Raw genomic sequence first — 15,930 nt, forward strand, 5'->3', positions numbered from 1 at the left:
AAATAGTTATTTTAAAAATTAACAAACTTACGGTAATATATGATAATTCGTTAGTTATTTTACATGGTCAATATATAACCTATTTTTTCATATCATAAAGTTCATATGCACAGCCCTCAAACCCTGAAATCTGCTTGTGTTATTACCAAACCGAACAAACACACAACTCACTAATGTGTAGATGAAACCTTTGCAACTGCCCAATGCTGCAAGGAAGAAAAGTTTCAACATTACAACTTCAACAACTCCAAACAAGGACACAGGCCCCAACAATATCTAGCAGGGTAATAATCCTTCAAATACACCTCTCTGCCATATTCTATGATGTAGAAACTAAAGGATTGCCGACGCTGAGTGTTATGAAGCAACCACAGAGCAAGGAAGCAGCAGACAAGGTGCAGACCAACACTAGCAAAGAGCAGACCAATGTTCATACCAGTTGCGCATACCTCAGTACTTAGAGGATTTCGTAACCTCTAACAGAAACCATCGCTGAGCTGGCAATTTGTGATTGGTCAACGAGATTCTTGTTGCAGACAAGAATAGTGCAGAATCCATTTCCGTTAAAATCTTGCCCTGTATAGAAAGGAATTAGAATAACTTGTGTAATTTTGCCTTATATATATAGATGCCATTGTAAATGGAAAAGAACACAAGCCATAACAGAAATCTTTCCTCTCAATTCTCTTCTTTCTTCTGGAGTTTTCCTAGTTCTCGAATACTAGGACATAACATTGAGACATGGTAACACGAGTTACTGGCAATACTGAGATTGTGTGCTTTTCACATATGACTGTTGCAGTGGCAAGTACTTGAGCCCTTTCTGCAATGACTTCAGAAGAGAATTTGTTGAGAAAATAAGAATCTGCAAAGAAGGTTGGAGTGCATTGGTATGCCTTAGTGTTGCACAATTGAACCCCTTTGGATCTATGGGAAACATCATCTGGTACTGATGCTGCTCCACTAGTTGCATTTACTTTCCGAGTTGAAAGTGTCTTCCTGTAAAAAGCACAAACACGTGTTCCTTTAGCATTGCACTAAAGGGAATCAATATTAAGCATACCATGAAACTGGATGCCTTAGGAATCTCTTAAACAAAGATTATATAGTACCATTCTGGTCCAATATTTATAAGAAACAAAAGATAACAGTTTCTTGATCCTAATTACAAGAAACCTTAGATTACTATATTGTTAAATTTCCTTTTTACACCTAATGATTATTTTCTTTTCCCCAAAAAAGTTAATGTATTTATTGAACTATCAACAAAACAAGACACTCATTTATTGAAAAATTATCTTTTGAAATATAATCATATCTTTAATCATTTAATATCATAGATATTCTTAGAATAAAATTAAAATTTATGACAAATTAACTAATCTAACTATTTTTATTGGTTTTGATAAATTAATTAATTGTTTCTTATGTATGAGAGGGAGATAATATTAAAAGTTGCATTTGATGTTTTGTAAGTTTACAATATTTAACCTAGTCTACAATAATTCTAGTGACAGATTGCAATTCTGCACAAGGAATTGAGCAGTAATGCCCACACATCAAAGTGACACAGGCCTTGCCCCCTAACTAATATTTGGAGTCACTACTTAAACAGTACAAATATTTTTATCATGGTCATGGATAAACAAAGACCATTCAACTATATATAACGATCCATTTTCTAAAAACTCTGCTCTGTATTATTTCAATTGATTTCCTCCTTTCTATCATCTTCTGGGTTTTGGCTTGAATTTTTATTGTGTAAACGAGGACATCAGAATTTTTATTTCAATCAAGTTCAACTTCGAACCATCATGGGAACCTCTGGTACTACTTTTCTCAATTAGATTTTGTATGTTTAATGGATCTCAAATCTATGTTAAACAACTCTCCCATCAAAACAATTCAAAGCTCTACCTCCAGATAATATATTATAATTATGTACAAGTTTGATTATAATTATGCACTCCTCATACCTATTAAAGGTACAAAATGAGGCAAGGTATGATTAGACACAGCCAGATTGACATACCATCTAATAATGGCAAGATTGCGTGCTAGAAGAGAACCACTCCCATTACATGTTGCCCACTTAATTGTCCACGAGATCCATAAGTCACACAAGGAATCTTTCCCTTGCCATTACATTTCACAAATACCAACTTCCCAAATACCAACTTCAGGTCCATTATCCTTTCCGTCAATACTGCCACCAAAGTATGGTTCTGTCTCTCTTATGATTTCTCTTTCCTCTATAAATGTATCTAGAGTTCCTACATAAACATTACTGATAGAGAGACATAAGTGCAGGGAGATGATAGCATGGAGATGATAGCGTAACAGCAGTAACGGGGGTGCAGATAGTAGAGAAAGGAACCACAACAGCAGAAATGGGGGTGCGGATAGCAAAGGCTAAAAGGAGGATTTCCAGACCTGTTTGAGGTTGAAGATGCTGAGCTGGTAGAGGGGATATGCTGGATAGCGCTTGTTTGCTGTTGAGGGAACATTCCTAACCATTTTCCGTTAGTGAGAATATTCCTACATGATTAGGAAATCACAATTCTGTTAGCAGTAGGCCTATATATACGCATATGAAATAACCAGCGATATGAATGAGAAAAATAGAAATTCTTCCCCTAGCTTTCTTCTTCTCCTCTTCTTCTTCTTCTTCAGGTCTCTTCTCTCTTATACCTCTGGAGGCATTGGTTCCTCGAAAACTAGATATCCTTGGCATGCAACACCTCTAACATTTGGTGCTCTCGTTGAGAGTCCATGGTTGCCTTCCATGGCTGTCATACCAGCTTCAACTACCGCAACCCACACCATCCGCTAAACAAAGATCCCGTGGTTTCCTTCCATGGCTACCATTCCAGCCCAAACCATCGCAATCCACAACACCCACCAAACCACCTTGAAGTTTCTCCCGCGAGTGAGGACCTCCTCGAGGCCGTTTTTGCCAAACTTACACTCAATCAGCTCAACCTCGCCGTTGCTGTCGACATCTTGACCACCACCATCAACAACCTTCTTCAGTGACTGAGCCCTCGCAATTCCACTCTACAATTTTCATCTTTCGTCCCTGCGCAGGCAACAATTGACATCATATCACCTCCACCATCCATTTAGACTGTGCTTCCATGTCCTACACCCGTGCAACCATTCACTGCACCCTTGCCGACTCCACGTCCCATGCCTGTTGCCTACCTCCCCGATCTCTGCCACACTCGTGTCATTGTTTCATACAACAAACTCTTCGGTACTTTTGCTCCGTATAGCCGTGCAACAACTCCTAATGTCAAAGCTCCGGAAGGAAGAAACATGACGTTGTTTAAGATAGGAACTGAATACCATGGTTGCATGCAAGCGCCAACCAGCTGCTGACCTAGAGGAGTCTCGCCGGAACAAACCTTGGGATCTCGGTATCACTTTTGGAAGACATGCGTTGAACCCCTAACACCTTGAAGACAAGGTGTTTTTGCAAGAGCCGTGGAATGATAGAGAGATAGAGGTGCAAGGAGATGATAGCATAACAGCAGTAACGAGGGTTCAGATATTGGTGCAGATAGCAGAGAAAGGAACCACAACAGCAGAAATGGGGGTGTAGATAGCAAAGGCTAAAAGGAGGATTTCCAAACCTGTCTGAGGTTGAAGATGCTAAGCTGGCAGAGGGGATATGCTGGATAACGCTTGTCTGCTACTGAGGGAACATTCCTAACCATTTTCCGTTAGTGAGAACATTCCTACATGATTTGGAAATCACAATTCTGTTAGCAGTAGGCCTATATATACGCATATGTAAATAACTAGCGATATGAATGAGAAAAACAAAATTCCTTCCCCTAGCTTTCTTCTTCTTCTCTTCTTCTTCTTCAGGAGGTACTGAAGAAGCAAGGGCTACAAGGCCCAAAAGGGAGACTGCACCACCAACCTACTTGAAGGATTAACTGCAACATGGTTAACAGGAAGCAAAACGCAGGAAGCAAAACGTGCTATTTAGATAAATAGGTTGTTAGAAAAGAATAATATTGTTATCATTCTGTTAGGATATTTTGTGATTTTGCTTATCTTTTTGTTAGTGCTTGTCCCCCAGCACTCAGCCTTATATATGTATGCAGGTGCTTTCCTTTGGGAGGCAGTGAAAATAAAATTTGAAATTTCCTTTCTCCTTGCTTTAGGAGGTTGCTTGGTCCTCGAATTCCAAGTGCTATCTTCTTCTCTTCTTCTTCTTCAGGAGGTTCTAGACCCTCGAAACCAGCTCTTTAATTTCCTGCACGTATCAATTTGGTTCTTTCATTGAAAGCCCATGGCTGCCATACCAGCTTCAACTACCGCAACCCATAGCATTCACTAAACAGAGCTCCCATGGTTGCCTTCCATGGCTGCCATTCCAGCCCAAAACACTACAATCCACAACACCCGCCAAACCACCTTGAACTATCTATCGCTAGCAAGGACCGCCTTGGCCAAACTTACCCTCAGTTAACTGAACCTTGTCGCTTCCATCAACACCTTGGCCACCACCATCAACAACCTTCTTCAGCGATTGAGCACTCACAATCCCACTCCACAATTTTCATCTTCCATCCTTGTGCAAGCACCAACCGCCATCATATCACCTCCGCTGTCCATGCCGACTCCGTCGCCTATGCCACCTCTGTCATCCATGCCACCTCCGCCGTCCATGCTGCCTCCGCCGTCCATTCTGACTGCCCCTCCATGTCATATAACCATGCACCATTCACCGCACCCTTGTCGACTCCACGTCCCATGCCTGTTGCCTACCTTCCCGATCTCTGCCACACTCGTGCCACTGTTTCATGCAACAAGCTCGTCGGTACTGTTGCTCTGTATGACCATGTAACAACTCCTAATGACAAAGCTCTCGAAGGGAGAAACATGACGTTGTTTAAGATAGGAACTAAATACCATGGACCTACCATGGTTGCATGCAAGCACCAACTAGTTGTTGAAGCCCTAACACCTTGAGGACAAGGTGTTTTTGATGGGCTAGGGAATGATACAACTGCACCACCAGGGGGGTCTGCAAGAAGCAAGGGCTACAAGGCCCAAAAGGGAGACTGCACCACCAGCCTACTTGAAGGATTAACTGTAGCATGGTTAGCAGGAAGCAAAACATGCTATTTAGATAAATAGGTTGTTAGAAAAGAATAATATTGTTATCATTCTGTTAGGATGTTTTGTGATTTTGCTTATCTTTTTGTTAGTGTTGTCGGGAGCTTGTCCCGTAGCACTCAACCTTATATATGTATGAAGGTGCTTTCCTTTGGGAGGCAGTGAAAATAAAATCTAGAATTTCCTTTCTCCTTGCTTTAGGAGGTTGCTTGGTCCTCGAATTCCAAGTGTTATCTTCTTCTCTTCTTCTTCTTCAAGAGGTGCTGGACCCTCGAAACCAGCTCTTTAATTTCCTGCACGTATCAATTATAGGCTTCCACTTGATGAATCCTCCATGTTTGAGCAGGATGGAAACCCCAACAGCAACGATGACCAACATGATCAATGAGCAATTCTCGTATCTCTACTTCATCCAAGATTTTCCTAAAAGTGAATGACCTAGTTAACAAGATTATTTGCCAATATAGAACTGGAATATTGAACTTGAGAAATTCATATCATAATGGCCTTTATCAAAAGGCATGCATTTTAAAGATAGTTGCATGTGGAAAGATAGTAAATATTTCAATGATCTATTAGAGGAATTCAACCAAAAAATTCAAATTCAACCAAAAAATGCATTGCCAATTCCATGACCTATTAGAGGAAAGAAGACAATCTAGTAAATATTTCAATGAAGTCTCTTAGAATGTGGATTTGAACTTAACCCAACCTCAACCTCAAAAGTTAACTCATAGAATGATGGTTGTCTCTTACTTATATATCCTATGTTTGCACTATCCCTAGTCGATAAGGAACTTGAGTTTTTTTTCCAATACATCCCCTCACGCTCAATACTTTTGGGTTTGGTTGCATAGATAACATGGTAGGTGAATCGTGTAATGGATCTATGATAGACTCTGATATTATCTTAATATGGATTTGGACTTAACTCAACCCCCAAAACTAACTCATGGATGAGGGTTGTTGGATCAAGTGGCCTTGGAATAATTAAGAAGGGGGGGGGGGTTGAATTAATTATTAATGTACCTTGACTAATTAAAAATCATCATTCTTAATGTTACTAGATTCAATTAGGCTTTTACTACTAATTTAAGAAAGTAAAGAATAGAAAAAGAAACTTAACCAAAAGTAAAAGCGATAATTAAAGTGCACAGCTGAAATTAAAAAGTGTAGGGAAGAAGAAGACAAACACAAGAATTTTATACTGGTTCGACAACAACCCGTGCCTACATCCAGTCCTCAAGCAACCACCGGTTCTTGAGATTTCTTTCAACCTTGTAAAATCCTTTACAAGCAAAGATCCATAAGGGATGTACCCTCCCTTGTTCTCTTTGAACAACCAAGTGGATGTACCCTCCACTTAAACTGATCCACAAGAGATATACCCTTTCTTGTTCTCAGTTACAACAACCCAAGTAGATGTACCCTCTACTTGTACCACAAAGGATGTACCCTCCAATATGTTAAGACAAAGAATTCTCAGGCGGTTAGACCTTTGAATCTTTGTAAGGGGAAACAAAAGATATCTTAGGCGGTTAGTCCTTTGAAATCTTTTGTTTAAGGGAAAGGGAAGAATCAAAAGAATTCTCAAACTGTGTCCTTTTGAATTCTCTTGAAAAGGGAAAAGGGAGACACAAAAGAATTTAGGCGGTTAGTCCTTCGTTCTTTTGGAAAAGGGAGAAGAGAGACACAAAAAGAATTCAGGTGATTAGTCCTTGTTGAATTCTTTTTGGCAAAGAGAGAAGAGAATGAAAAGATATAGCACACTTTTGTTTTATACATAATTTTCACTTACAGAAGAACAAGGTTTGGAAAAACAGAAAACTTAGAAAGCTTTTTGGGAAAGGAAGAAGAAGAAGAAAGATGAGTAGGAAAGGTTTCAAGATTTCTTAAAAGTTGTTCAAAGAAGTTCAAAAGTTATTTGAATGCAAGTCAAGGTCTTGCTTTTATAGACTCTTCATGTTTGGTCAAGAAAACCATTGGAAGAGTTATGACCTTGAGAAAATCATGTCAAGAGTTACATCTCTTGACCTTTTATTCGAAACTTGTCACTGGTAATCGATTACCATAATCATGTAATCGATTACACAATGCATTTTAAGAAAAGATGTGACTCTTCACAATTGAATTTGAATTTCAACGTTCAGATACACTAGTAATCGATTACCAATATATTGTAATCGATTACACCATTTAAAAATCATTTGGAACGTTGCAAATTCAGTTAAAAGCTTTTTGAAATCAAATTTTAACACTGGTAATTGATTACAGGAAATTGGTAATCGATTACTAGAGAGAAAATACTCTGGTAACTTATAAAAATTTGAGAAAACTCTTTTTAAAACAAAATTGTGCTATGTTTGGTTTTTGAAAAATCATTTTCAATACTTCCCTTGTGAAGTCTTGACTTGTTGCTTCTTGATTTCTTCTCTTGAATCTTGATTCTTCTTGATGTCTTTTCTTGAATCTTGAAATCAATCTTGATCTTGAACTTGTTGACTCATTCTTGAAATCATTCTTTTGGGTTCTTTTGGGCTTTTTGTCATCATCAAAACTACTTGACTCATACTTGATTCATCATCATGAAGCTTGCTTCTACAAGGGTTTTCCCCACTTATATATTTTATCTTTGCACCATCTCTAATAGTTGTGGGACTTAAGTTCTTTCCAATGAAGTCAATTGTGATGAAAAGTTTATCTTGCTCAACCCCGTTAATTCCTCTCCCCTTTAAAATTTTTAGAGCTATTGCTATTTTCTTAAGTGCAAAAGGGAGTAGTAATATATCTTTATGAATTGGAACATTTCCACAACAAATAGACTCTAGTATATAAATAAGTTGATTTGAGTTGTATACTTGTGCATGATTCCAAATGAATGCTGCAAAAGACCACCACCCAGATTAGATATATTTACCTACACATTTTCAGGTAGCAAAAGATACCTTGGTTCCATGGAGGCCATATTTAATCAAAGAGACCTAAATCAACCCTTTAATATCAAACTCCATATACCTTAGTTTCTTTTTTCTTCCCTGAAGTCATGGCTATACCCCCTCATCACTCAGAAAGCTACCACCTAAAAAGCCCCTTGCAACTATAATTTTTATGCTTTACAATTCAAAGTAAATAACCTCTTCATAATAATTGAATCAATCATTCCAGGTTTATTCATAAAGCTTTAAGCCAAGAGTTGTATGAGAGACTAGCCAAGATCTATCCACATAATATCAACAATTCATAGAGTTAGCAGCTTGATGGTGTGTTGATCTATCACGTAGCTTCTTTAGTCTAATGCATAATGTCACTTTTATCTAAAGTGATTGGCTATCGTTCTTTAAAAAACATTTTTTGCCAGTCCATACTTTTATATTTATTATATTTTCAACATCTAATTTTTGTCACAATAAGGTTTAAATTCGTGTAGAATAAAACCAACTATTAATTCTTTTAGACCACAAAACCAAAACATTAAATAGCTTCATGCACAACCTAGTTTCAATATGAGAAGTTACTTGAAATATATCTTTCATAGACTCATTCTAGGTGATTATACCTTTGGAATTGGGGTATGGGTCCACCATAATCTCCTCCATATCCACTCTGATAAACAAGAGTTTGCTCTGTAACAACTAATAATGTATTCAACATCTAGGTTTACATACATGCAAAATATCTTCTGTAATAAACTTAAACAAGAAAACCTAGCAACTCTCCATTTGTCTTATAATTATTATAGAAGACATTGTTAAAGAAAAACAAGCAATTTCTCCCAATTCAAACTCAAATGCTAGTTGTACAATGATTGTTTAATCATTAAACAACAAAAAACAAAGCTGAGGCAACATTTACATGAACCAGTGATGCAAATCAAAATCAGGAACAAGATCAAAACCAATCATCAAAGGTTTAAAACCGGTCCATGGCTGTAATTTCAACCACAACATCAAGGTTTTTGGAGTATTTGTGACCACAATTGTGGCTTCTTCAGCCACATTTGTTTGCAATTTTGGATGATCCACATCTCAGGGTTAGACATTGATCAACACATTAAACTATCCATGTGGTTGAGAGCCTTCACAGTCTTATTTTAGTGTTAGGCTTTTTGTTTTCATACCATAAAACTTTTAACAATTTTTATTTTAATTAGAAGAAAACATAACTTGATAAAAAGAAACTTTTGGATTGTTGAATAACAAAGTGATATAAAAAACATCAGAAGGAATATAATAATTGGATTTTGAAATAATATTCATTTTTCTTTCTAGTAGAAATTGAATTCTATTCTAGAATAATATATCAAATAATATGAAAGATTTTCATTATCGTGTGATTAATTTACTCAATTCATGAGTTGATTAATAAGTCTATTGATTTGGAATCACAGGATGAGTAGATGTCATAGATGATGAATTTATTTCTAAATTATGTCATTCCATTTCTCTTTTTATTTGTCTGTAATCATTTATTGATCATCTCATCTATAAAAATTGAAGTATTTTGAAAAAAATGTTTATTTTCAAAATATTTCAAAAGGTACACAGGAGATATGCATTCAATCCAGACTTGGCCTTATCTCAATCCAATCTCGAATCTACATTAATTATTGAATATGTTGTTGTTGCTGAGTGAATAAGTGGTCTTGTCGTATCCGCTCTGAGCCTATCTGCTATAAGAAAGCTAATTGAATGTCTATCCATCCACTCAAAGATGAAAATAGTTAAAAGTAAAAAACAACAGATATTGAATCTTTTTGTCTTCCATTGCTAATGTAAGGAAATGAGACGACTAAAAATAGGATTTTGTGTAATAAGTTTTTGATATTTAACAATTCCTGTAAAAAAATAATCACAATAATCATAACATTTATCGAACGCAAATTGTTTGCATATATTAACATATTATTGTCCTTCCAAACTACTTATTAAAAATAGAAATTTATTGTTGCATTGAAACAAATAAATATTTATTAATCTTATTAATATTAAACTTGGTAAAAAAAGAAGATTAATAATTGAAAAATAAGATTTTGAAAGAAGGTTTATTTAAAAGATTTGTGATATAACCAGGAAAATGTTTTAAATATCACACGTGAGTTATTAGGCATGCTAGTTTTATATAGCCGGGCTGAGGAAGCGTAGGACAAAAAAATGGAGATTAAAATATTAGGACATACTGAATTTATTTAATAATATCCAGGATTTATGAATATTTTTTTAATAATAGTCACATCAATTTCCCACAATGTCAAGGATTATGATGAAATTGAAGCCATGAACACAATTTAAAACCTTGGCAATAATCACAATTGAAATGAGGATCAGGAACAAGAGCACACACTCCTAGGATCAGGTTCAAGTAAACCAACCAAGGCTCCATGAAGGGAAGTAAGATAATAGCCGAAAGAAGCAACAACAACAACAGATTGAATTTCATCCACACTCACTTTAGTTCCACCAAACGAAACAGTTGGTCTCACAGAAGTGGTTCGACCCACATATTGATACGAGTTCCGTTTTCCACTCTCCTCCTCTATCGATCCACTTCTCTTCTCTAATTCAAACCCGATAGAAAATAAAAAATACCTAGATTCAAAATCGATGTAAATATTCAAAATCAACAATAAAAAATTGAAACTTTACCATCAAGGAAGTGAAATTGTACCTGATGATAACAGAGCACTACTACAAAATAGGTCTTCTACATCGGTTTTGAGAGGGTTTCTATATCGGTTACAACGCGTGGTTGTAGCCGGAGTCGTTGAAAACCTTAGGCCCTACAACATCGGTTGAATGACCGTCTTAGACTGTGAGGTTTTTACATCGATTCTAGAGTCACAATCGATGTAGAATGTGGGGTTTCTATATCGTTTCTGAAGTCGCAACCGATGTAGAATGTGGGGTTTCTGCATCATTTCTGGAGTTGCAACCGATGTAGTATGTGGGGTTTCTACATCGTTTCTGGAGTCATAATCGATGTAGAATGTGGGTTTTCTACATCGATTATCAGTCAACCGATGTAGAATGGTATTTTTTTTATTAATTTCGCAAAATTTAACCAGTAACATAATGGAAATATGATGTACTTAGGTAATGTCTCATATGAGACTTAATTTATAAACTCAGGTCAAATTTCAGCTATCAAAATAGTTAATGAATAAGTACAAAAAGCTACCTTGTTTTAGTAGCTAGAAGTTCAATACAAAAAAAAACTTATAATTAAATAACAATTTGTACATGTATACATGTATGTAGTTATATAGAACACATATTCCTTATATATGTCATTAGAAGAATATGATGCAAGACCTTTTTTCACCTGCTTCATTTTCCGTACGACCATCCCAAAAGGCCTTGTCCATTGTCTGCTTTATTTTCCCCTGCAGAAAATAAAATCACTCATATTACTCGCATAGAAGATAGTAGCATTAAACTTCAAAAACAATTATTTAGTCTCATGAGAAGCAACCAATTTCCGATTTTACTTTCAACAATTCAACTGAATCTGAATCGTAAAAAATGAACCTCAAAAAATTAGTAGTTAGAAATATATTGGAGGATTTACATCAAAACAGACCAAATAAACCAAGAAAACTAAGTATGTGTCCTCTTGGATGCCACCTAAGCCACTGAAAGATTTCATGGCACCTAAGCCACTAAGGGTGGGTTTGTTTTGTTTATTGTTTTCATTTCCAGTTGATATTTCTTTTACTAAAAGCTACAAAAATAAAACCTTGTTTTCACTAACAATCTCACCTCAATGCCCCCTGCAGGTCCTTCAAATTTTTTACCTTCCAAATTTCACTTTAATAATTCCATCTAAGCCTCCTGATGCCAAACAATGTCCATCATAGCTAAAAGCTAAATTGGATACAAATTTTTCGTGACCTGTACAAATTAACATCTAACATTAAATAATATTAACCAGTTTTGTTAATATTTAACTCCAGGGTAGTGCTATTGTACTTCAAAATGATTAGGAGCGAGAGAAATTGGTTACATGCCAAATAAAAATCTTAGATACCTTCTAGGTATAAAAAAATAATCATAATCTTAATATTAATCCCAACAACTAATTGATTCAAATAACGTTAGAGTTAGGTCCTTTAAGCAAGAGGTTAAATATTTGAATTCTAACTCTCTCATTAGTAGAAAAAAATGGTAGAGATGAAAATTTTGTCTTTAAATGCTTTTATATTTTCTAAAAGAAATTAGTTTTAATAAATAATTAGAAATAATCTTTATAATATGTACAAAATAAATATCATAATTAATCTCAAGAGTCTTGGTAATCAGACCTTTTTTTTTTTTTTTTTTTTACTTTTCTTAGAGAATATGGTAAATATCTTATTACATTAAGCACACTTTGTGACATAGCAACTCTAATTGGCATTTCTTCTAAAGCAGACAATGGCATGAAACCATCACCGAACACAGGATTTGGCTTAGTTAAATTAAGAGTTAATGGAGCAATACAATATTATGTGCAAAAATGCTTCCCTATAATGATTAAGCACAAAAGCTGCAGCGTGATTTGGTCCCTATATTACAGAATAGGAAACAAGTTCTTGACATGCTCGTGATTATTAATGATTACAAAAATCATAGCATAAAGTGATATTCTAATAGCTCTGCAACAACAATAGCTATACTATATTATTTTTCTGATAATTTTGTTGACATATGTTATGAACTTGTAATTTTTCTACCAAGACATATAATTACTCCTATCCAAATTAACATGAAGGAAATCTCTATTTCAGAAGGTTGTTATTTCTCATTGGATTATGATGTTAGAAATTATTATAAGTTAAAGAAACAAGGAAGCAAGAAGATATATTCCCTACATCTGTTCTATGGGAGGCCAATTCATTCTGCAATAAACAAATAATTTTCATCTTGAAATCCATGTTTACATACACACACACACATATTAGTTAATGAAAATGCAGTTGCCTGTCTAGCACTACAACAGCTGAAGGACGCTAGGAGCTCATTCATATTTGTAGTATAAAAAAAAGTATAAGATAGGACACAAGCAATTAGCTTGTAGGTGCTTCCACTACTTGTTAAAAAAAAGCCTACATAAACCAATAAATATATAAATCAATCCCATAAATCAACTCAAACTTACTATCATCGAAGTAAATTATTTTGATGTTTGAAATGAAATTCATACTTTAGGACGACCCAAAAGTTAGGTACCAAGTATAAATACCATGAAATGAAGCTGAGTAATAAAATCTACAAGAAGAAACAAAGGCTATACCAGGAAAATGACGTGCAACAAGAGTAGCAACATTCATGGTTGATTTTCCAGAGCACTCCACAAGATTGGATGCTTTACCCTCAAAGTTTCTTTCTAATTCAATCCCAACCTAACAATAGAGTGAACAATATTACGCGTTTGGTCATCAGACTTGCTCATCATCATAGCTAAGTTCACAGAATTGAAGGGAAACCTTTGGAAATAAACACTACGAAAGTATTCTTACTCTCTTCCTTTCTTTTCCCTTTTTTACCAAAACCTCAACTCATTTCTAGGTTCCTAACATGCAGGGCAAGAACTCATCAACCCCTAGCTTTCCATTCTAGAAGATCATAACCAAATTTCATGGCTAACACAGGCTGAATAACCTTGCCTGCAGAATAACACAGATCATACAAAAATAATAATAGCCAATAATTTAATCCAAGTGAAGCCAAAACTACCAAACTCTAAGGGAGGAAGATTGATTCTGAACCCAGAGAGTACTCAACCTAAATCCTGGCAGATTGGAAAGGATATGATGAAGAACCAGGAAACAACAGCCCCCAATGAAAGGGGTCCAATGCTGCAAAAACTAATAGGTTTTTGTCTTTGGAGCCTTCTTGGGTACCCTTCTAGGGATAGAGTTTTTCATGCCAATGAAAAACAATAAAGCCCCGAAAAGAGCCATGTTCTGCAAGGAGTAATTATATTTGATGAACAAGTGCAAAAATACATCAAGTCACATTGTAATAACAGCTTGAATATGGCACACATGAAAATAAATTCGAAATTAAAAAAAATCACTTCTCCGACCTATGTCAATTTGATGAACAATTGAGTAAATTCTTTGTCCTCACTGTCATAATTGTAAAAATCATAATGGATTGGGGTACCAATCAACTGGTGCAGGAGCTAATACCAAGAAAAAAAATTAAATTAAGAGTTATAACTAGAAAAATAAAGCACATGAGAAGAAAATGAAATCCAATATATTCATAGAGAAGATTTTGACTACAAACCAGAAGCAAAGCTCCAAAAGAGCTGCCAAATATGAGAAGAACCCCTCCAAGGCCCTTCAGAGCAATAGCCCCAGCAATTAAAAATTTCAGTTGTTCAAAACATTAGTGATATCAGAGAAATTCTACCATACAAGATAATATAATATGCATGCAAGAGAGAGGAAAAGTACATTTTGATGTATAAAATAAGAAGGTGTTATATGCACATAACAATCCTAATGCAAGAAAGTCAATTATTTTCAATTGTAATTTTAAATTGTGCATAACTTCCCCAACCCCTGTCTATCCTCCAACATTTTCAATTATATTGACAGATCTACTATTTCATTATTTTTCTTTTCAATTTCAAGGGCAATGATCCTCAAAGCTTATGGCCAGAGAAGAGAAACAATGAGATTATATATAGGAAGAATAGACTAACATTACTCCAAAAAAAAACGAAGATGGCCAGTTGCTTGATTGACTGCAGAAGCTAGTGACTGCTCCAACTCACTGTATTCCACTACGTTAAGAGAACCACATTTACCTCGTCTTACAAACACACCAACCTTTTCTTGTGGATGTGCCTACCATATAATGACAAAATTTAACATGCAAACAAAATTAATTGAATTATTATTTTTATATAAAAAAACTACTTATCATTTGTCTCGTGCAATTTTCATAAATTACTGATTCTGAATATTACCAACATCACAACAAGATATAGAACTCTAAACATATTAGAGTTGAACAATACCATAGGTATATATATTTAATGCATGCCTCTACTCTTTTCCTAGGCTATCATTTCTTAAACATATTGGTTTTATTTCTTCGCACAGAGATGGCAAACATAAGCAATAAATAACTTGACCTCTCAAATTTAGAAATTATATATAATGATTACCTCAATATGAATTACTTAATTGATCTGTTACCTTGAGGACAACTTTTGCTGCAACAACAACACCTTTATCAATGAAGTAACCTAAAAAAGCTGGATCGGCAACTCAAACCTGTTTCACAAATCCTAATCAATATTTCTTTAAATAAGAAGTGATAACTGACAAGGAAAACTGAAGAAAGCTTGGTTAGCCCGAACCTTACGAACTAGTCTTCGGAAACATGAAACACTCTTTCACTAGCCTCCACATTGACAAACCCTAGTTCAATAGAAGCGAAAATGAAAAAAAAACAGAAGAAATCAGAAACTCACATTTTGCCGACACCTCTGGTGGTTTCGGAGGAGATAGTGGAGAAAGGAAACTCGCAGATGGCGATAGAAGCACCATAGTTGGTGGCCAAGCGAGCGGCTCGAACCCCGTCGCTGCCTACGTCGATGGTGAAGAGATTGAAGTCGTAGTGGGTGGGAACGGGGTTGACGCCATTTTGGGATTCGGCGCGGACGGTGAAGGTGCGGTGGCGCATGGAGATAGAAAGTAGGGATTTGGGGAGTGGGAGAGAGAGAAAAAGGAGGGTGAGATAATGGAAGCGCTTTGGCAATGAAGAGAATGCTGAGAGATAGATGAAAAACAGAGAGCGACGT

General features: G+C 35.7%; 1 pseudogene; it reads right to left on the reverse strand.

Moving 5' to 3' along the window:
• Window positions 1-217: 217 nt before the first annotated feature.
• Window positions 218-15,812, reverse strand: LOC114397320 (annotated as a pseudogene).
• Between the last annotated feature and the right edge of the window lie 118 nt (window positions 15,813-15,930).

This window comes from Glycine soja, chromosome 18 (assembly GCF_004193775.1).
Source record: "Glycine soja cultivar W05 chromosome 18, ASM419377v2, whole genome shotgun sequence".
In the NCBI taxonomy this organism is placed as follows: Eukaryota; Viridiplantae; Streptophyta; class Magnoliopsida; order Fabales; family Fabaceae; genus Glycine; species Glycine soja.